The following is a 23603-nucleotide window of genomic DNA, read 5'->3' on the forward strand; positions in this document are numbered from 1 at the left end:
GATATCCCCATGAGGAGGAAGACCCCGCTCCTCGAAATTGAAATCTTCTCAGTAGAGCGACCTCCTACCTTCAGAAAGCACCTGCTAGTTTGTTTTGTAAATCATTCATGCGACGAGCGAGGAATCCATTTTGGAACTTTGTCTGCGATTTCCATTTCAAACCGGCGACTGCGATCTCGTCCCGCCTCTCATCCGCAATGCGCCCCGCGACAGCGACGTGACGTTCGCAGGTCCGCGTCGTCAGAACGCAACACTTCCTGTGCTGGTCGTGTCCCACTTCCTGCTTCCTGCTCAGCCGCTGTGTGACCTCGTTCTCCGCTGTGTTTATTTATGGGCTGTCATGTTCCTTCCCTGCTCCGGGGAGTTTCATTACAGATCGCTCTTTTACTTTCGAACGCCGATCTGCATGCTTCATTGGACGCCCCATAACGAACGCCGCGGCGGCGGTGGCGGAGATGAGCTTTCTGTCGTGTGTGTGTGTGTGTGTGTGTGAGATGGGGGGAGAATAATAGTTTTATTGCTTTCCTTCCCCGCCTGACAACAATCCACAACCAATTTGGCCCACATTGACGAAGCACTCACAAAGCTTTATGAACACATTCCAATTTTTTTTTTCTTTTCAGCAGTTCATTGTACATCTCTGTTCCCGGGGAGGGGGAGTTTCCCCCCCCGTGGGCTTCCAGCCTACTTGAGGGCACTTTAATTAAAGCCCGCTTGTTGCTGTCACGGTGGCCTGTAACCGTCGTTGAAGAGAGACGTTAGTTCAGTTAATTATTCTGTTAATTGGCCAAGAGCATTCTGGGGGGGGGGTTCCCTTCACTGCATGTGCGATCTTAATTCGCTGAGAGCACAGTGAGGCCGCTCGCAGGCCGCACACGTGAAGCCCGACGGCCTCGTTCGTTTCCGAAGTCAGCGAGTCAGCGTTTGTCTCTTCAGACATCTACAGGCAACCCCCCCCCCCCATCGCAAACACCGCGGCGACACGTCCGACACGCTGAAGTTTGACAACTTTTTGCACATTCATACGTGGCGCGATTAAAAGCGCCCCGGCAAATTCCCAAATCGTGACTTGGACGAGAACGCGGGCGGCTCGCGTCATTGTTTCAGTGGAGACGAGTCGCTGTCGCTCATTTGCCAGGACCCGGGCCCGCTGCCGATCCGGAGGTCAAGTGACGAGTGCGGCTCCTCGTCTATGTGAAGCTGAGTCGACGTCATATATATATATATATATATATATTGGGGGATGTGATTTGCCTTGCAGGCATTTCCTCTCAAACCATCATGGTGGCAAACTGCAGCCTTGAACCATGTCCCGGAGGCCCGTGGGTCGTGAGGCGTCCCGTGCACACCGGGGACGACCTGTTTTTCGTGGCAGCTCACGCGGCAGAAATGAAATGTTCCAGCGTGAACACCCACGCGTCGCCCATCCATGAAGCAGAACCTCCGAAGACGCGCGCCTGATTTGACTACAAGTGAGACTGCTGAAGCCTCCCATTGGTTTAGATTTAGGACTTTTTAGGATTTTTGTTTTTCCATCTCTCGCCCTGGAAAGTTGTCTTCTGAGGAAAACGCGTGTATAGACAGGGAAGAGTAACTCTTTTGATGTCCTCATGGGCATGACAGTATTGTTTTAAGGCTGCCCCCCCCCCCCCACTTCTTTTTAGTCCCTCAAGGCTCGGAGAACACAGAACTAGATTTTCAACGCGGCGGCGGAGCTCTGATGGAATTCACATTATGCAGAGATAAGTGGGTGTGCCGTCGCCTCGTGGAATTCTAATCCTGTAAAGGGCAGCTGAATAAATCCCGACTGACTCGTGGCAAAAAAGCGCGGGCAGAGGAAGAGGAAATGATCGTCGTAGGGCCTGGCCGGCCTCGGCGCTCGGTCGTCCTCCGGTTTTTCACAAGACGGAAAGGGGGCGTCGACCTTTCTGCTCTTCGCCTTTAAAATCGACTCGGCCGCCGGCCAAAGTTTGGCCTTTTATTACCTCGGTGTTTCTTTTCTTTTTCCTTTTTTCATCCCACCTGTTGTCACGACGACTCGCTTGTAAACCTGATTCCATAAACCTGATCCTTGGCACAGAGCAGAGGAACACCGAGGTGGTTTATTCGGCCCCAGTACTGCACTTACTGTACGTGCGATCGCTGCTGCGTCTGGTGGAGTGCTGGCACGCCTCTAGCTTTATGAATGAAATGAGGGGATGTGGGTTTTGTATTTCACGTCGACAGCTTTGCTCAAAGCGAAACAAGCTGAACACTTCTGGGTTGTCAGACCTTTGCAGTGAGCGGATTTACTGATCCGTTGCACTCTCGATTGTTGGGAGACACTATTATTGAGCTTCCAGTCGTATACTCGGTCATGTATTGCGGGTTCTTTTTCATAAGAAGAGCCAATAACTCAATTCTGTTGATACCCACCGTATGACACTTTTTGGATATTCCGTCCATATTGACATCATCCTGCAGGTGTTGCTGTAGGTGATCAAAGGTCAACCGGACTTCAAGTACCTGATTTTTTTTGTTTGTTTGTCAGAAATGTCGTCAGAACACGGCCCCGTTCAACGCCGCCAGTTGCGTTCACCGACGACGGGACCGTCGGCCGGTTTTCACGGAGCACGCGGCCGCTCTGAGAACTCAGACAATGGCGCCTCAGTGACTCACCGCTCTGTGGCTTCCTCTGGCGTCAGACAGACAAAAGCGCTTTGTGTTACTGTATGAAGACCGAGCGTGTTATTAGACCACGGTGTCACAATTATACGTGCTAGTGACGGCGGTGAATGGAATATTGTGATTCCCGTATCATGACCTTTTCCTGGATAATTGTGGTGTGTTAGAAAAAGGTACTTCGGTAGTAGTGGCCATTAGTCGTATCAGGAACCAGGGAATGAAACGTGAGCAGTCAGACAGTTACCTTGGATTTAAAATCTCCCCTGTCGAATCTTCAGTCTTTCTCCGTGTTGCATTAAATATTCATGACTAAATACACAGAATTTGAATTATAATAATAAAAAAAAAATAGCAGTTAACACTCAGCTATGCTGCTAATCTGCCTGGCGGAGACGGTGTCTGGGTGTGGTGAGATCCCATTTGATGGACGGTCTTGATTCAAATGACTAAATCATGATTGTGCCACATGAGCGAAATAATCGTTCCCAGCTGCCCCCCCCCCCACGAGAAAAAACAAGGATAAATACACAAATGCAGAAATAGTTTGTGTGAAGCGAGGGTTCAATCCTAAAGGAGTGCGTTCATGTAAGACGCCCGTCGCTCAGAGAACACCCTGTACAACAAGCCCCCGACTAGAGCCAACTGATTCTGGAGAGGATTGAAAGCAAAACTGTCCGGTGTACATTAAAATGTATATTTTGTAGTTAATTTGTTACCGGGCCGCGAGCAAAACAAAAAGCTGAATACTATAAATAATATGAAGCCTATTTTGGCATCTATCAACCAATCTTTCATCGGCACCCTTCGCCATTTAGTAGCACATGAAATCTGTTTCTGAGGGTTCCAGCTGTATTCTTTTAAATTTGATGAGTAACCAAGCCATTGCAATAGTTTTTGTCCTATTCACTCTGGAGTATTTTCTCTAAGCCCTCATGTCTCTGGAACAGATCCCACCTGAACCAAAACTCAAATCCAATTGAAAAAATGCAATTCTTTTTTTTTTTGATGTCATAATTCTTCCTAAATAAGCGATGTCACGTTGCACAGTAACGTAATGGGCCGCAGGTCGATGGGGCGCCTGCTCTACTGTACCCGCACGAAGACTAATGCTCCGGTTGAAGCGTCCGCCATCGCTCTGCTCCTCCGTGTGAAGAGCTGGAGTCCACGTGGCTCCGGCCCCCGCAACACCCCCCCCCCCCCCCCCCCCCCCGCAGCTGTGATGACCATTAGCGTCTGGCTGGGGCTGCGGGAGATAACAGGTGATTTAAGGCCCTGTACCCCGACACAGCCAGAGAGAAATGGCCGGCTGCCGCTTATCTCCCCCTCCGCCATACTCCACACACTTTTACATTAGGCTCCCCTATTCACAGCCATCTGTCTTCGCAGTCAGGGTTTGATAAAACCGCCTGCGTACCTCACGTAGCAGCAGGAGGACGAGAAGAGTGAGGAGACACTCCGCCTGCATACTTATACGGCAGGAGCCAAATCAAGAGGATCAACAGCACTGCACCGGCTGAATTCGTTATCCACGCCCGACTGAGAGCCCCCGGGGTGGGGGACACAGTGGGACTCCACAACAATGGCTTTGGTGCAGCGCGCATAAGAAACTGTACCTGGCTGTAAAAAAAAGAAGAGACCTGAGCACACCATCACCGCTGGACTAATTGCAAATCAATGGTCTCGGTGAGATGAATGCGGCGGAGGATAATAATCGCCCACGGCAACGGCGCATCAACCATTCATGCACAGTGCCAAACACTAATCACAGCAGGTGCACCAATAAAAGCTCTGGAGATGTTATCATTTCTCAACAGAAGAGGAAGAAAAAAAAGAGGCATTATATGATGTTGAGGGGCTTTTTTTTCTCCACCCCCTCCTCCCCTGAGCGGCCCAGCGACAATGACAGCAATATCATTCCTACAGATTGCTCAGAAGGCTCTGGCATGTCTATAGACTGGTGATTAAATCTTAATGTTGTGACATATTGGGCAGCCTCCAGCAGGCACCAGGAGAAAAGAGGGGGATTACTTCATCCCCTTTTGGAACGTGAATATACGTGGGGAAATATCCTCCCATCTTTAGGGCACAAGAGAAAAACGCCTGCTTTATTGAGCAAAACACACCAAAGATGTGGAGTAGACTGGAAGTAAAGATAGAGATGCACGTGGAGCAGGAGCTGTATAATTGCCCCATGTTTGCTGACGGGGGGGGGGGGCAGCTAAGCGAACAGTGGCCGGTCTCTTGCTTGGTAATTATAGTGTCATCGTGTGAAGAGAATAGCCTCGACAGCAGCGAAAAGGACGGAAAGTTCCCTTGTATCTGGACAGAAGTTGAGAGAAGGGTGGACTCTCTTTTTCTTCTACCTTTCTTCCCCGCGTCCATCCCTTTAATTCCTCTTATCTTCTAGCTCGTCAATCTCCCCCAACTCCCATTAGCCGCCGTCCCCGTCAAAACCTGATGACCGGGCACAAGTGAAAAAGTGCTGATGCCATTAAGTGAGTTTCACAGGTTAATACATTTCTCCTGATGGTGAGAGATCGTGGCCAAAGTGTCGAGTGGATGATGTCAGCATTCGGGAATATGACATCATCTCAGCGCGGAGTGCATCGGAATATTGGAAAGGTCGTCGCAAGTTGTTTGACCCTTTGCGATCAGGCTTAATTGCCTGGAAACACATCTGGTAACAAGTCTACAATATGACAATATGAGGCCCTGAGGCTACAATTAGGCACAGTGGTATTTGTATTTGGCTGGTACAATGTTTACCTATCTTATCTTAATATGTTGGCAAGCTTACATTAGCTAATAAGCACAAACCAAAGGCGGAAGTGCCTGAAACCTGTATTCTCTCGAACGGCCAGCAGAGGGCGACTCGACGGCTCCTCTAGTTTCTAGAAGAGTCTTTGAGAAGGTGATTCTACTACTCACTTAATTTATAACTTCAGTAAACATTTTCTTTATTGTTTATGGTTTCAATCCCTAGTTTCGAGTCTTCACTAAAGCATGATGTTAATTTTTTTAATTATGGTCTCATTTGGAGTAAAAAAACAACAATAAAGCACAGTATGCATGGGGGGCATTGATACCCTGTGATTTACAGCTAGTGCCGTCCAATGGATGCAGGTTGCAGGTGTAGGTGCGCCCACACCACTCTCCTCCAAATATGGATAGCCTACTTCTTGTTTTTTTTGTTTTTTTAAAAGAATACAGTAGTTTGTCTTGACCGGGGGAAAAGGCAACCTCCAGACCACAGGGCTGAACATGCCTGTGACACATTTCATACAACACAAAACACAAAGATGCAACAGCATCTAATCATTTATTTCTGCGATAAAAGAAATTAAACATGAAATATAGAAGGTTAACATCGTGGTTGACATCTCCTTCCGGGATCTTTCCCCTGCCGACTGTTTGCCTGTCAGGTCACGATCAGGGTGAAGGAAACTCGCGCGCACCTGTGAACGTGTCATCGCCGACGAGCGAAATGGCGCCTGTCGAGAAAAACGTCAACAAGAAGCCGACCGTCGCGCTTTCACAGAGAAATGAACAAATGATTATTCCATCGATGGAGATAATGTTCGTGGTGCGATAGTTGACACCGTCACGGCGAAATAAAAACGGACATGTAAAGCTACACTACAGCTGGAAACTGGCAGCTAAACCGGAGGAATTGTGAGGATAAATGCTAACTGCTAAATGCTAACGCTTTTTTTTAGCAAGGGTTTTGTCCAGGAGAAGAAGAAGAAGCTTTCTCAAGACCAGCTTACAGCTAACAAGCTACCAGCTAACAATCTTACAGCTAACAAGCTACCAGCTAACAAGCTTACAGCTAACAAGCTACCAGCTAACAAGCTTACAGCTAAAAATTGACCCGCTAACAAGCTACCAGCTAACAATCTTACAGCTAAATATCTACCAGCTAACAAGCTACCAGCTAACAATCTTACAGCTAACAATCTACCAGCTAACAAGCTTACAGCATAAAAATCCACCAGCCAACAAGCTAACAGCTAACAGGCTTACAGCTAACAAGAGACAATGTTTGACTAGTTAGCGTTGTGGTGAGTGAGCTAAATCTAACAGGCTACAAAGTTGGAGCCTCATTCCGATGGAGAATCTGTGAGGGGGTTTCCTGTGGCTGCTGCTAAAACCAGACAAAGTGCTGGTTTGGTTTTGAGGAAGTTTACGGTTCTTCTCTCTGGATTGTGATGAAATAATCGACTTTAAAGACATAAAATGAATGTATTTACAAGCAAAGTATGACACTACCCCTTGTTTTGGCTAAAACCAGCTGTGAGCATCATCATCATCATTATCATCACTACCATCTGACATCAGACCTCAGCTTCCATCGCTGACGAGAAGTGAAGCAGCTCCAGCCATCGCCTCATAGAGGTGAGTGTGATCTGTGTTCAATAATTTAGCACGGCCTGGATTATAGGATGTGATATAAATTGAAATTGCCTGTGTAATAGGAAAAAACTTTTTCCTCCACTTCTGGTCTAAGACATTTAAAGTCATAACCATAAATAATCAATCTGTAAAATCAATCTCGCAGTGGAGCTTTAGAGTCGGGACGATCACGGAAGTCCTTTGGTATACACATACAAACAAATTTGACCTGCTGATGGCGCTAGATGAAAAGCGAGGGGATCGCCAATGACACTAGGATTCATCCTGTGGGGACCGTGCATATTTATACAAAAAAGTGTAATCCAATAATTTTTACGATATTTTACTTACACCAACAAAAATGTCACAAGAAGGAGCCAAAGTCAAGGTTCATCCTCTTGGGACTCATGAATATCTATAGTTTAGTCCGTAGTTTCATTGCAGTTGATTCAATATTCGTTGAGTGAAAAAAGTTGGGTGGCCAACTGACCGATTGACTGACCGACAATGCCGTCCATCTCTGCCTGTTCTTATTTCCGCCGCCTCTCTTCGCATGTTCCTCACATTTGTCTCTGCCTCAAATGAATAATTCAGAAAAGCAAAAAATTCAAATTGCGCAGCATGGTGTCAGGAGGATGAGAATTGAAAGTGGTTGGGGGATGGAGAAGAAAAAAAACATTCATTTAATACCAGGAAAAAAGATGGACTTTTGCTTTTGGCATTTCAATGGGGGAAAAGTATCCACCTTTTCCATTGGTGGAGTATCAGGCTGCTCCGATTGGTCGAGCCTGAGAGCAGGTTGCCTCTCATGTGGATCACAAAGCGTTCTGAATTATGAATGTGTTTGTGTCCATATTCTGCCTCGTTCTGCTCTGCGATTGTGATTTTTGACGGGGGGCCTGACTGGAGATCTCGTGGGTAGATTAAAAACGTTGCTCAATTAAAAATCGCTCGCAGCAGTGAGCACAGTGTGCAGACACTCTCGCCTTCAAAGTTGCCACTTTTTGTCATTTTAAATTTTCATTTAGCAGACCTCCAAAACTGGCCTGCAATTCCTAGAAAAAGCTTCGACGTCAGTTTGATTATTCACAGTTTAATCATGTGTTAATTCAGGCACATGTCTCTGACATCACCTCCACAATTATCCAGTTAATATTAGAGGAAGCAGGTGTTTCGGATGAAAAGCATTACCTGTAAGCCTTATTATGAATAAGCCCTAATGTTCCCATCCGTGTTAGTCATCACAGTAATTCTACAGAGGATATTTTCTCCATCACTTAGTTTTTGTTTCTCTTTTTTTTTAAGGGAGAAGGGGGGATTAAAAGAGAGTGCTTTTAGCGTTTTACAGTATGTAACTCTGACATTGCAGGTCACTGAAAATCGGATACATCCCGGTGTGTTTTCGTTATCCTTGAAAAGCACTTGTATTCCGTCTCGTCTGGAGCCACCCGCCGCTCCATCCCCTCTATAAAGTCGGCTTGTAAGGAGTCTTCTCCCGCCAGTGTGTAGTCGTGGCTTTGAAGCTTGGCCCGGTGAAAGTTTTATAATTTCAAGTCCTTCTCGTCCCACCCCCATGCAGATAGGTGAAGTCATTGGAGTCTGAAGCTTCGATTAGACATGCTGTTAGATTACTGCCTCCAGCTCCCGTCTCCCTGTGGTGACGGCCTCTCCCTTGACCCGATACTTAACCCTCTTCACTGTGATCCTCGCCACTGTCATCTTGGGTAAATTGAAGGCTGCTGACTGCTGGCTGCAGTGCGTGCGTGCGTGCGTGTGTGTGTGTGTGTACGTGTACGCGTGTGTGTACGTGTACGTGTGTGTGTGAGGACGAATGCGTCTGCCGGGAAGCATGCAGGTGCATACATGTTAATGCACGGTTGAGCTCTCGTACACATTTTCTCTTTTTTCTTCCATGTTGACCTAGAAAAATGTCACATTGCCTTCTTTTATGGCCGGCTTTCATCCCACCCGCCCGATCCCTCCGAGTCGTCTATTGTTAGCCTTGCGGATTGTGCATTGGCTCGTATTTCACCGTGTGGCCTCAGTGACAGTGGTTTCGAGATCGATGGGCACTTTTGCTCCCTTTGCGAACACTGTTGAAAAGGGCACGCAGCATATAACTCTTTTTTTTAAATTCTCGCTGTGGTGTAATTTCACTCTTGACACACATTCCAGTCAAATCACAATTCCAGCCAGTGCTTCCCCATGAATCAAAAAGTTCAAACAGAAATGTTGTATCGATTAATTAAGCATGAAGAGATATCGCCTTTAACCCGCTGTTTCGTTTTTTGTGCGTTTCCAATTCAGAGCACAGACAGTGAATTAACTCAACCCTCACATGCGTTTTTTTATTCTCATGTCCCCATTCAAATCAGCGAGACCTCGCCAGCTGCCCCTGTCGCCCTCTCTCAGCTTGACAGCGGGGTGAAATCATGAGCAAGTATTTATTAGGATGCCTGAGCACACTGTTCATCAGCCGCTCGGCGGGGGGGGTTCTTTCATTTCCCGAGTTTAGTAGAAAAAATTCAGGTTATTCATTTCATCCCAGATGTTTGCCAATTTGCTTAACATCCATAACCTTATCGGCAATACCCCCCAACGCAAACACGCTCCCCGGCTAATCACAGTTTACTCACCGAGAGGCGGATTCTGACGCCTGCAACATGACATAATACAGATGTCGCCCGGCCGAAGGTGACAACAAACTGCACCTTTTTTACTCAAAGCAACTCTGAAGGGTTGTTTCATCCAAATCACGAAAAGCTAATTTTCTCTCTTACCCTCAGGTTTATGTCTAGGTATGATGACAGTTTTCTCTGTACTTGTTTCTAAAACATTTCTGTCCCTGCAATTTTTTGGGCATCGACCCTTAAACATAGGCGGTGAATGCAGTTTTGATCGTGGTCATTACGCTATTGTAAATGTCAATATCGATGTGTCTTTACGGACACAAAAGGCTTTGTGCGATAAACCGTCGTATCGATAGATTTGTTCTACAAAGTTGCAGGTGCAAGTGATTTAAGAGAACTTCTTGCTTTCACCAACTTCCATGTGTTAAGATTTCTTTTATTTAATATGTTAATAAATTGGAATAAAATAAAAGCAAAATCAATTCTGTTTTATCATATAATGGGATGTCAGTGGTGGATTGACAATTTTTAGAGTTTTAAAACAGTTTTTGCTTGTTGAATTTTGCCGCTGTTCTGCTTTTGATTGTTCCTGTAGGTGGGAAACTTCTGACTCTGGGTCTATGCAAGTTACTGTCCAGTGGTGTAAGAAAAAACTCAGAAGTTAGAAAACCATCTTATTCCACAAGAACCGATCAGCCACAACACTGTGTAGGTTCCTCTCGTGCTGCAACAACATATCTGACCCGTTTGGGAACGGACACAGGACCTTTGGCGATGTCCTGTGGTGTTGGGACATCGGCAGCGAATCCTTTGGGTCCTGTGGGTTTTGTGGCTGGGACCTAAATGGATTTGGCTTCTTGTGGCGTATCCTATGCTCGGATCGGATTGGAGATCTGTGGAGGTTGGAGGCCTCGGGCTCTTCGTCGTGTTCTTCCAGCTGTTTTTGCAGTGTGGCGGCACATTGTCCCGCTGGGTGAGGCTGATGCCGGCGGGTGGGGGTCTGCTTGGTGTTTGGTCTGCAGCAATGTTTAGGTGGGTGGTTTGTGTCAAAGTGACTCCCAGAGGAATGCTACCCACGGTTTACCTGCAGAACATTGCATTTTTAACAAGAAAATTCGATGACATCCACCTCACAGCCCGACCATTCATACTCAGGACTGGAAGTTATGTTCATTATGTTATACTGTACACATTTTCAAAATTTCGGTCTGACACATTTGTTATCGCTGGAAATGTTGTGAACGACCCTCAGTTTCCATGAATCCGATGAATGTTTCATGAGTGTGTAATGACTGACCGACCTGCAGGTTTAATGAGTTAAAATTCCCAGGAGTGCGTGTACAGTTTTCTGCTTGTTACATGTTTTTTTTCCAAAGTGGCACAACACACCACATCGGCTTCGCTTTTGCGATTAAAAAAATCACATATATTCTGTAAGTTAAACCTGCCTTCGACTGTAATTGGTACATACTGTATCTCAAAGTTCAGCTGGAATAATGAGATGGGGAGCATTACTGTACAGGACTGTGTCTTCAGATTGTCACCGGATGAACTTTATTCATCCAGCGAATGCTGAGCAGGCATGTAAATTTGCATACTCGTTCTTTTTTTCTTTTTTTTAAGCTCAGCTTCTTCTTCACAGTACGACTCCATTATCCACCTGGGAGCCGCCTGGTGCAGCCCACCGTCCGTCACCGAGCAGCTCCGCTCGGGCAGTCCGGCATCAAATTTGTTGCTTAAAAGCACCTCAGCACCAGTTAGCGTGGTGAGACAGAGCCTCAGTTCTCTCTCTGACAGGTTTTCTCCCCAGCTGGTCCGAGGGAGCCAAGAATGGTTTGTCTTGCCCGTGGCGTAGGACAAGGCAGAGAGTAAGCCTCAGCCTCCCTTCAAAATAATAATGCAGTGACACTATTCAGAGTCTCCTCGACTAATCCGAGCCCCTGAGAGCCCAGCACAGTATGTTTGTACCTCCATGTAAAGGCTTTGCCTGCTGTGCCTTGTGGGCCACTGAGATCACAGAGAGCTCATAACATGGCGCTAAAATCCCACTCCAGCCGTCTCCCAGAAGAGGAGTGCTCTACTATCGGCCGTGTGCCACAGCCGCAGAGCAGGGGCCTGCCACAGAAGGGTGCCATGATCAATATTCCTGAGAGTGGCTTGCCAAGGCCCTCATGAGATGGAGTAAAGACAGATCTTATCTACTGAGTCTGTGTTTGAAAGAAGGAGTGTGTGTGTGTGTGTGAGAGAGAAAGACAGATGGAGTAAGAATTAGATGGAGGGAGTTCGACACCGATTGAACAGCCAGGCTCCGTCGGAGATAAATGTAGGGGGGGGGGTGCTGCTGAATAATTTATGCAAACCCCAAATAAACAAAATAAAAATTTTGTTCTCGCAACTCACAGATAGATGAGTTCCTTCGGGATCCCGGGAGACTCGCAGACAAAAAGTAGAGAGGGTGGGACACCGAGGCGGGACACACGGCAGCAGGTCCCACCACCATCAGGGCGACACGATTCATAATAACTAGTTATTAATGGACATTTATATTTCATCGTGGAATTCATTTGGGGTCTAACTGTTACGGATTTGGAATGAAGTAATAAAATAACACGGAGGCAATCACACATGAGTACTACAAACCTGACAGAACCCGCAGGACGACATCAATCAAAACACTTTGTATGAAAAGTTGGTTATACTGCATTTCATAAAGCTCCTGTTTCACCACCGCTAATTGTGTATATCGGGGTAACTAGTAGCACGAAGTCGCAGCTGGTGCTCAATTTTTTATTTTGTCTATGCAATTTGTATACTAGAGTACCAATATCGATATTGGGGAGTACAAGATTCCCGTTCGATACATTGACTGATATATATAAGCATATATGTCAATGATTCAAAGATGTCGTTATCAAACCTTCATGACAAAAAAATGTAATTGAGACTTGATATTTTAGTTTAACCATAACTTTATCATAAAAAACGAAATAAAAATTACAAATACAACCAAATAAATAGAACTTGAATTAAGAAAAAACATTTGTTGTACCTAAAATGTAAACATAAATGCACATAAAGGCTCATATCAGTTGGCCGATAGGTATCGCCTCTATTGTACACTATCAATTTCTTTAAAAATGTGCAGATCGCAGGGGGCAATGGGAATATCCACATGATGAATAAACTACACAGAATATAATCAAATAAAACAATATGTGCTGCTGGGCAACACTGACTAGTATCTTTTAAACGATTAAATATGCATGTCTTGTGTATATTTGCAATGTATATTTATCCATGTTTTTGAATTTTGAATGAAGTTTACACAGATTCCCAGTCTTTGAAAAAAAAATCTTTTTCTTTTCTTTAACCACATGTAAAATAGATGTTCAGTGCTCTCCAGGCACGAGGAGGCCCCTCAGGCAACTGCATATTTCTCAACACAGAGGTGTTAATGGGTTGTCTTGACCGACAACAATCTTGATAGTGTCATGAATTTCCAACCACGGGTTGTGACGTTTCGCGCATGCCTTCAAGAAATAAGTGCTGTGATTTTCCCTGCAAATCCAGCTAGACATAATAAAAAGTCCAGTAAATCCTGTTAAACATCAAACTGGATGGTTCTGCTTGTAAATGTTGGATGTTCTGTTTACTTTCCCAAATATTACTCATGGTTGGTGCATTGTAAGAAAGATAACGTTCTTGAATTCATTATACATTTATGTAAATTATTCACATAATTTAGAGGTACAATAAGTCTGCAGGATCCTACATTCAAATTTGGACTCGCAGTCGATCGGGGTTTTACAAAATGCAATTTGAAGAAATAGCTCCGCGTTTAGGGAAACATTTGCTCTCTAACCAAGAGTTAGAGGAGAGGATCAAGAGACCACTTTCATGTCTGTATATTGAATATGAAGGTAAAGCCAGAAGGTGGATGGTTTAGCTTATTATAAAAAAAATTGAAAACATGGGAAAACGTTCTGGTTTAAACAAATTTGTTCACAAACACCTGTAAAGGCAGCCGCTGCACGGAGCAGCAATACTGATAAATCAAGGTGTGGGTAAACACGGAGATGTTTAAAAAAATGCACTTCAGCATTGGCTTCTTCTTTCACACTCAAAGACTACATCTATCTTTATATACAGTCTATAGAGCACCTAGACCTAGACATCTTGAGATAGATGTTAATATCAGGACTGAACAATCCCAGAGGAAGCACTTGTCCCCTGACAACATTCAGTCGCTCGGTCTGAATTCTCACTGGTCAGGAAAGTCCTGCACAGAACTGCTGCTCACTGACTCGAGCTGCACAACAGTCAGTTTGCTGCGCGACGGCTAACGGTATCTCTCGCACCAACATTTTTCACTTACACCAAGTGGGAAAACCCTGACAATCTGATGGATTATCCTTTATTGTGAATTTCACCTGCAGAGCTGGTGGCATCCAGTGGCGTCCATTCTCATTCCCTACACATAATCTGAAGTGAACGGGCTCCTGCCTGCCTCTGCTTCTCTGTGCCTCCCTGCCATTAGTGGGTAACACAACCATATTTCTTCCCAACGTTTTTATGAGATTTGTGTTGAAAGACTTTTTCCTCTTTGACATTACATTACATTTATTTAGCCGAAGCTTTTGTCCAGAGCGACTTCCAATACTCAATACTACAGTATGACAACTATATAATACACTTGTCATGAGTCACAGTAATCTGCTTTAGGGTTCGGGTTAAGATCTAGCTATGTATGTTACTATTATCAGATGGCAAAATCTAGTTTGTAGCCATTTCCTCTGAAATTATTTCTTTCTTGGTTTGTGACTTCAACTATATTTCTTTGAATGTAGTAAGAAAGTCGTAGTTTTTGTGTATTTCATATCAAGATGAGAAATAGGGCATAGATTTAGTACTTTCTATTGTATGGTAGGACATTATTCTTTCATAATTAATGATCAATTCTTAAACTCTGACTCAAAATCAAAACGATATTTCTGAGCAAAAAATAATATTTTAGTCAAACAGAGTTACAGTTATATAGTCAATATTCGAGCAACGTTGCAAATAAAGTGGCCCTTTTAATACTCCAACTCCACCACCATATTCTAATGTGGTTTTTTTTGCAGTGTGCATTACAAAAATTATAATTCAAACATAATGCTAATGCTTCCAGTGTAGTGTTTGAACTGTGCAGTAGCTACTGTCCACTAGTGAAGCTTGCTGGAATTCAAGTGTGTAGAGAGAGCTTTGGTTTATTTGCACACATCTAAAGCAGAGTAGAAAAAGGCGCTGGAGAAATGATGAGAAAAGAAGTTTAAATGCCAACATCCCTAATTGTGCCAAGACTTATCACATCAGTAACCTTTACCCATCACACACGAACACACTCCGACACACAGACGCGCAACACACACACACACACACACACACACACACACACATGCAGATGCGAGTAAACAAAAGTAAGTGGACCATAAAATGCAGCGATAAAAACAAAAGTAGTAGAAAAAAAGACGCAACCAGACCGACGGTCTCCTGCCTTGTTAAAGGTCCCATAAGGCTGCAGTGCTCATTACACACCATGGAGAAACTGGTGGTGGGTCAAAAAGGCGATTTTTATCTTTAACTTACCACAGGGGAAAAAAACATTTGGGCCTGAGGGGGCTAATAAAGGAAAGGCCATATGATGAATTAATTGATTTTAAGGTTTTTCTCCTCTGTGCACTGATCGTTTTTTTTCTGGACATCTCACTCCCAGGCAGCTCTACACGCTGTCAATCTTTTCCTCAGCTTTCATCAGCCTCAGCTGAACTGGTGCTTTCAGGTGAACGCATGGTAAAGCTGTTACTGAGATTGTTTTCTGTGGACTAATCGACGGACTAAATGCCCGCGTGTGACAGTCAATATGTCTGCATGTGACGGACTTGCTAGACATTTATTAAAAGTTTTATGGAACAGAGGTAACGTCTGTATATCTCAGGTCTCCAGATTTATTCCATTTGACTGCGTGTTTTCTGCTGCCTGGAGATAGGCTGCGGCCCCGGGTGACTGCTGGTCCGCACAGAATTACAATAACTGATGAGAGCATATCATGGTGAAATTTTTCAATTACTCAGCCTCTGCTGACATCACAAACGTGTCTGGCACCATAGGATTATGGGGTTTTCCGTTGCTATCACTTCCAGGTACATTTTGTAGGAACTGTAAGAATTAATAAAGAAAAGTATAACATTTTAGAATATACATATATACACATATATGTACATCATTTTCTGGAGTTCCTGTTTCAGAGTAAGGCAGGCTTGGTCTGTCCAGGATTCAATCCCTGTTACGAAGTAACACTACCACTACCCCATCCAGCTGGTATAATACATATAGATGTTTGTGAATATATATTCTCAGGCTTCTACTTATGTCACTATATGTGAGGTGAACAACACTGGGTCAGCATTCAAATTGAAGGAACTTTGACCTTTTGTTTTAAGTTTTACCAACTAGTGCTGATGCAGAAATGCCTTAAGCTACTTCTTATAATGTCCACAGCAGGCCATTGAGCAAGGTCACCAGATGGATTAACACAGGAGGCAACATTCCGCCAGTGCTAAGGTTGAAATTTCTGTACTTAATGGAACTGCACTGCAAATGACTTGGGGCGGGGTAATATCGCATGCATAGCACAAATAACACCCCGGAATAGTCATTCATCTTCCAATTTGCTGTAGAAGTTACAAGCGACACACCTAATCTGTTTTGATATTTTAATTGGCATATTCAGCGGAGAGGAGGGGGGAAATTAAAATAAATCCAACAACATGAAAACCAATAAACACCATCAGAGTTCCATCGTTTTCCTTCTGTTACTTTGAGGTGTGAAGACCACGTTCCCTGTAAGCTACAAGACGAGCCTGATTATCCAACTAATCAAATCTGGGATATTATTGATATCAAGTTATGTAAGTGTGAACAATTTGAAAGCTTTAATCACACTATCACGTTTCCTTTTTCCCTCCTTGTGTCAGGTGCTGGGTTCGTCCTCCTCCCAGTATCTGTATCACATTAGACTACATCGACTATACTTTAGCGTTAAGGAGTCGCAGAGTCGTTAAAATTTTCAGATTTTCAATATTGAATTCTTCATGTCCCTAAGGCAGAAAGTGAAATAATGATTTACTGCATCGAGGGTTTAACTGCTGCCTCTAATGGCGTCCACTGAAACTAGACCCGTGTCAGATTCTCAATGAGGCCCTGAATGTCTTTGACAACACTTCTCTGCACCATCTTCAAAAACTCTACTTGACGGCAGTGCGTTCTTCAGTGTGCTCTGAAATAAAGAAAAAGGTCGAGTGATAATATCTCCCTATTTGGCAAATCACACAGTAGGTGAAAGAATTAGTCCCTGGACCCTCCTTCACATGTAAATTTTTTATAACTCCCCCTTCACCCCACCACCCTCTCCATGTGCTCGCTGGGATCTGCTGAGTAGGGGGTGGGGGTGCACCTGTGTTCTGCTGATGAATGGAAATCCAATTATTTGATGTGATACTAAAGTGCTGACTTCACAGAGACACGGGGAGGTTGGTCGTCCGTTGGATCCCCTGGCCTGGGGACACAGGGAAGTCCGTCTGCTGGGGACGATGAAAGTCATTTTTACTGTCTTATTAAAAGGAGTCGGTGAACACGTTGGCAAACATGCTGCTCAGCAGACACTGAGCAGCATTAGGCTTTTCATGGAGTAATGTCTGTGGCCACCAGATGAATGTAAATCCAATATATTGGATACCTGCTGCTGCGTTTTGGTCTCCTCGGCTCTAGAGGGAAGTATCAGGTTCCTTAGTTTCACTAACTAGTTGATAATGTGGTTTACCTGGTGTCTGGTGTCGGCCAGCGTTCAGTGTTTAAAAAACAGCTACTTTGGTGCATGAAAAACGAGGTGAATGAGAGCGGGGGGACTCAACTAATGATGTTAAGAAATTATGAAGGAAACTGCAGAGTGGGACGATATTTACCTCTGCTGAGGAGGTTTATATTTTCGCCCCTGTCCGTTTGTTGGTTGGTTGGTTGGTTGGTTGGTTGGTTTTTCTTGTTTGTCAGCAGGATTACGCCAAAAACTACAAAACGGATTTCTGCAAAACTTGGCAGAAAGTTGTGACGTGGGTCAGGAAAGAACCAATTAAATTTTGGCAAGGATCCAGGAATTTGAATTTTGACATTTCCATCAATTTCCCACGCTCGTATACTGATATCTATGAGCATGTGCAATTTGGTGCGGCTTGATTGAATTTAGGTGGCGTTATGCGCCTTGATCACAGAGGTGGCCGATCATCAAAATTTTCATACGTCTTATTTCTTTACTCGATATATGGTTCAGTTTTGTGCCGTGAAGTTATGATGAAGGCGTGTTATATATTTAAGGGGTTAGAAGACCTAGTATCCAGTTAAGGTTTGAGATGTAGTGCTTATGATTAAGGTTAATTTAGTTCTCTAGGAAGTTAATGTAGGTCAGTACAATGTTCCTAGAAAAGGGAAAGTGTGTGTGTGTCCACATATGTGCATAACCTCTGTCGATATTCAAGTCCTAAATACTTGGAAAGTAATTAGAGCCATTCCAATAACGCGTTTAATGAGCGTGAGGGAACTGAGTTTTAGACCTTCAGAGTGAGGTCGTTCATTTTTGCAAAATAAGGACTCCTTTGTTCAAGGAAGCGTTTGCTGGTGGAAAGTTGGACGACTCGGTAAGTGAGCGCAGGTACTTGTCCAGTAATACTGCGAGTTATTTGTTTCTGCGTGAAGGTCTGCCCCTGTTTAAGTACCCATTATGTGGGTACAGTACTTTAAATCAAACCTCCAGCAGTCAATACTAAGGAGAAAATGAACCAGGTGCGATAAGATGCATCAGTGTTGTGCGAGTCATAGATCATCTTGAAGGTTACTACGGAATTACCTGCTATCTGCCTGTTAATAGCTTCCAACACAATTGGTTGTGCATTACAGCTAAGATGAAGTGAAATGCTTGTGGTTATGAAAGATTTAATGAAAAGTTTTTTTTCCTCCCAGAATATGTATTATTAATCTTAATCTGCTATGCTCAGATGAAACGCATCATCTCCCCGATGCTCAGGCGGCTTTAATCAACCTGTCATTCCAGTTTCTCATCTTTCTAACTCAGCCTAAATCGTCAGCGTTCCCCCGGCTCAGGCTCTCAAATTCTTTCTTTTTTTTCTTTTTTTCCCCCCCTCATATTTCTCTTCTGTGTTTAGTGAGGGTGTTTGACTTTTTCCCAGACCATATCTCATGGAAAGATAAGACGAGTACAAGCCAAAGAGCAAACCTTAAATCCACGGACGGGACCTTGCTGGCAATTCTGACACCTATGAAGATAATTAAGTCTCTTTTGTTCAGACTCTTCAAAACCAGGGAGAGTCAGGCTGCTTCTTATGCCATCCTTTGAAGGCTCTACACAGCAGAGCCTGATCAATATATCAATCAGCTGACTTGTTTTTTTCCCAGCTGACATCGGCCTACTTAAGATATTTTAGTATCGACGTATATGACGTGATTGGGGGTAATTTAGAAATACATGAATAGAATCTCAAACAAAGAGAAAACATGGACAGAAACAATAAAACACAGCAAAACCAATCATCTCATCTACAAATGAACTAACACCCTATCAACCTAACTTACGGTATGAATGTAATGTATTGAATATGATCCAGTGTATAATTTTTTTCTGCCTAAAATCAGTATTGGCATCTTTCGCCTCAAAAATCCAGTCTTCGGCCCAGCTCCACTGGACACCCACAGTACATGTACACAAGTCGTTTACATTTGTTCTGTCTGATCTGACCGATTCTCTTCAGCACTGGGCTTGATTGGCATTCCTCTCAGTCCATTATCTATGTTGCACTTCCAAAGGACAGGGTAACTTACACCGTTATCATTCTTATGTGATTAATTACCGTGCGGAGAGGGACTCTACGCTGACTTTATTACACTAGAACATTAGATGTCACATTGCATTTGACTTTGTGTTCCTCCAGCTTGGTTTTTCTCAAAGTCTAATGGATCTCTGCCTGGCACAAAGCAAGCAGTAGGAAAACAATATGTACAAAACCCGTAAGATCGAGAAACTGTGGTGGGACATATTAGAGTATGTCAGGCCACCGCGGTCAAAGTAAGAAACAGGAAACTGATAATTATTTATTTAGTCTTTATTAGAGATTTGCTTTCGCCGTTCCCGATATCAATTACAATACCTGGACTTTACCAAGTATCAATCTGATACCAGTGCATTTAAGATAATGACAACTTGTATAACGTGTTTTAACAGCTGTGTGCTCCTAAACCTGTATGGAAATGACTATCATGAATGTCATAGATCTGCTTTTATTATCTCGTTTGAAGTCATAAATGTCTGAATCGGAACATCCGTAGTCAATATAGCAGAGTATACAGGCAAGGTGTTTTAAATTTGTTGTGTAGCGTTGACCGGAGCAGGACCTGTGAATGTTTGAGCATGGGAATAAACACAATAAAATGAGAGGGTTATATGTTATAGTAATAATAAAACTACATCGGCTCGCAGCCTTTATCTTGCCTGAACTGCTCCAGATACGTGTTTTAATGTACCCGTCCGTGCACCTTACAATCATAAATATGTATCTATGACCCAAATCCAACAGCTCAGCAATCTATATAAATTGATTTCATTCTTATGCGTTCCTTCTGCTGCCCACTTCCCAGCAGTTGAAGTCCTTGCACCTCCTAAGCCTCTTCCCGTAGACGGACTGAGATTTATGTGAATTCAGCACGTTTGTCTTTTCAATATGACCATATATCTATTTAACTTGCTGTGGATCTGTGCCGGTGGGCTGAGCGCAGAGAAAAAACCTCTATCTCGTCTTTGTGGACTCGTGTAGTATCAGAGGAGCAGCGTCTCGCGACCGAATAAATACACGTTATCGCCAAAAGAAGTGACGAAGGAGTCACGATTGTGAAGAAGTTTGTTGACACGTACGGTTGCTGCCTCCAGTTGATAGCCACTAACGCAATCATTCTCTGCTCTCACATCAGATAAGGCTTCTGTGTGTGTGCACCATTTGTATACATTTTTCTTCTCTCTTTAAGATTTCATTATTTAACCGAGGGGTCATTTTTATTTTATTCTTTCACCGTGTCACCGTCTGGAGCACCCTGTCAGACTGTTTATGACATTGAGGGCTTTACAAATGAACTGACATTTTAAACAAACTCACATTATCTGTGCTTGTGTGCACACACAGGCAACTTAACGGCGTCACGTTTATTCGCCTCAGAAGAAGCCACGTGCCTCCGTACGTTCCTTTAAAGTCTCACACAATGGGGTATAGTTTAAATTAAACAAGAAGGCTTTGTTTTCTTGTGTTTCCGCATCCATGCAGAGTGTGTATTCACGTCTGTATACACAGCGTCTCATGTTCCTTCTGCTGTCACTCACCTGAAACTCACAGGAAAAGATGGAAGCCTCCACCAGGAAATAATCCCTCGTAAACATGTTGCCTCGCAAACTTGTCACATCCGTATTTTCATATTTAGGCCACCTCCGTGGCTGAGGCAGGAGTTACCATCAAGACACGTTTGACAGCGTGAAAGTCTGTGTTTTTGAAAAGCACGAAAAGCTAAAAAAAAAGGCCATAGAATTGTAATGCATCGCAGCCTGCACCAGGAAATGTAACAATGTGTAAAGACTAATGCACCTAATCAAGAGGAACGGGGTTAAATCCAGACACGGATTTGCTTTTGCTTCATTGTTATATTTGAATTCTAATATTATTAAAACCTCCATCATCTCCATCATCTCCTCCAGTCAAGAATATGAATTTCTTCTCTCTTTTTTTTTCCAGCTTGCTGCTGAAAGTTGGAGAGTTTTAAAAGGCTTACATGAAAAATCTGGAGTCTTTTCCTCCGACACATCCTTCGGAAACATTCGCTGTGTGAGCTGGCTCAGCAAGATATCCAGCCAGGAGCTCTGTGCTGAGACCCAAAGCCATTATATCCTGCGTGAGATCCCACTGATCACCGTGCTGGCGAGGACGCATTCTGAGAATAGACCAGAAACCAGAGTCTGTTAAACCGCCTTCAGATGAACACCATCGAGCGACAGAAAACGAGCAAGACTAAAAAGAACAGCAACAGAATAGGACAGATGCCTCTGATTCCGGCAAAACATAGAGCCAAGGAAAGCAAATGAGTGCATTTACTGGAACATTTGAATTCAATCTGGAGCTACTTTCAATTCATGCTCCTTTTACACTTCTGCTTCAACAATATTCACGGGGTAATACCAGTTGTTAATGTTTCTCTAGCAGCTTGTATAGTTACTTGTTACTGTGCAGGTAAAATTTTGGGATTAAAACACACGCTGATCTTATAAATGCAATTTATTCGAAACCATAAAAATTAGTTAAATCAGTTGAAACCTTCAGCATAAAAGTGCAAAAACTACAAAACACAAACGGCAAAAATGTGACCATTGTTCTAGGATTTCGCAAAACAAAATCCCAGCTCAAGGTCGACTGATCAGCCGTGGTGGTCATGGTTCCTCCTAAAACAAAAGAGGAGAAGAAGAAGTGGTCTTGCACTTATTTAAAATAAATGAGCAAACGAATGAGAACACAAATACTCAAATGTCCCATGTTAAAATTATTAGAACAGTTAATCGATTACTAAATTAATTGCCAACGATTTTTTTAATTGATTAATCGATTAAAATGAAAATAATTGTTAGTTGCAGCCCTATAAATCACCTGTATGATTCTAACTTTAGCTGATGATTGTGCGTTCATATCCATATGGTTAGAAGCCGGGTTACACATCAAGGCATTGATCGATTATTGAAAATCGAGTACTTCAATGGCGGGTGTGGAGGTGAACTCATTTGCCACTCTCTCCCTGTGGAGGTGGCAGAGAAAGGGAGAGGCTCCAGCTGCAGCAGGAGAAGTGTTGACTCCTCCCACGCTTATCGGGAGCATGAAGGGCTGCACCGTGCACTTCTCAAGTATGCACACAGGTATTTCCACCCGGCTGCTTTCCATCCATCGTGTGTGACAGGCGCTCCGGCGCGGGCTTATGATGACATTGTCGTGGGGCCAGAGCGGGTGACAGCAAACCAATCTATTGCTCATCTGTATCCCCTACGTACACATGCACACGTGTCTCCTTCATTGTCTTCTTCCCCCAATCATCTGGAGTGCAGCACGCTTTCAGGTTTTTTCTTTCCCCAAATGTGGCCTCCTCCTCGTTATCCTGTCACAACCGAGGAGGCTGCTGGATTGGACTTGTGATGCTGCTTTATGGCACATAAATCCGAGAGGAATATTCCGATGAAATCTGTAGATTCTTGTAAGTAATTTCACATCAGAATGATTTATAACGCGTTGATGGATTGAAACAGATACCTGGAGGTTTGCGGCGGAGGGTGTGCTGTGCATATGGTACGTTATGTAAATATAGCAAAAAATAGCAGGAAGCTCTTGTCCTAAAAGTATCTTGCCCAACTATAAGCATTGCAAAGATTTCTTTAGATGGAAAGTTTTAATGTTTTCCAAAATAGCTACAGTGTACATGGGTGTCTCAAGGGTAATTTAACAACAACATAGGTTTATGTTAAAGGAATGACTCCGCAGCAGCTGGTTGGTTGGTGCCTTTTACATTCAGAACAAAACAATGCATTATAGTTGACTGACCCCTCCAACATGGACACATGATTCCAAAAGGGAACCGATTTAAATGCTTAATGTATTTTTTCAGGTTTCTACAAGTTTTCTACAGAGCTTCAACTTGCCCTTGGTGACGCACACAATCGAATGTCAAGTTTGATAATTCTTTATGGCCTGATAACAAACCTTGGATAAAGTTGACTCTAACCCATCTATATTAACC

The 23603-nt window shown here is 43.7% G+C and overlaps 1 protein-coding gene across 3 annotated transcripts in view; it reads left to right on the top strand.

Moving 5' to 3' along the window:
• The first annotated feature begins 6085 nt into the window (after window positions 1-6085).
• gphnb (gephyrin b) overlaps window positions 6086-23603 on the top strand; it is a 120877-nt gene continuing 103359 nt past the window's right edge. For all 3 annotated transcript variants that reach the window (XM_035617061.2, XM_035617062.2, XM_035617064.2), the window contains exons 1-2: window positions 6086-6336; window positions 6956-7059. The gene's annotated coding sequence lies outside the window, so the exon portion shown is untranslated. The remainder of the gene's footprint in view (window positions 6337-6955; window positions 7060-23603) is intronic.

This window comes from Scophthalmus maximus, chromosome 18, assembly GCF_022379125.1.
Source record: "Scophthalmus maximus strain ysfricsl-2021 chromosome 18, ASM2237912v1, whole genome shotgun sequence".
Classification (NCBI taxonomy): domain Eukaryota; kingdom Metazoa; phylum Chordata; class Actinopteri; order Pleuronectiformes; family Scophthalmidae; genus Scophthalmus; species Scophthalmus maximus.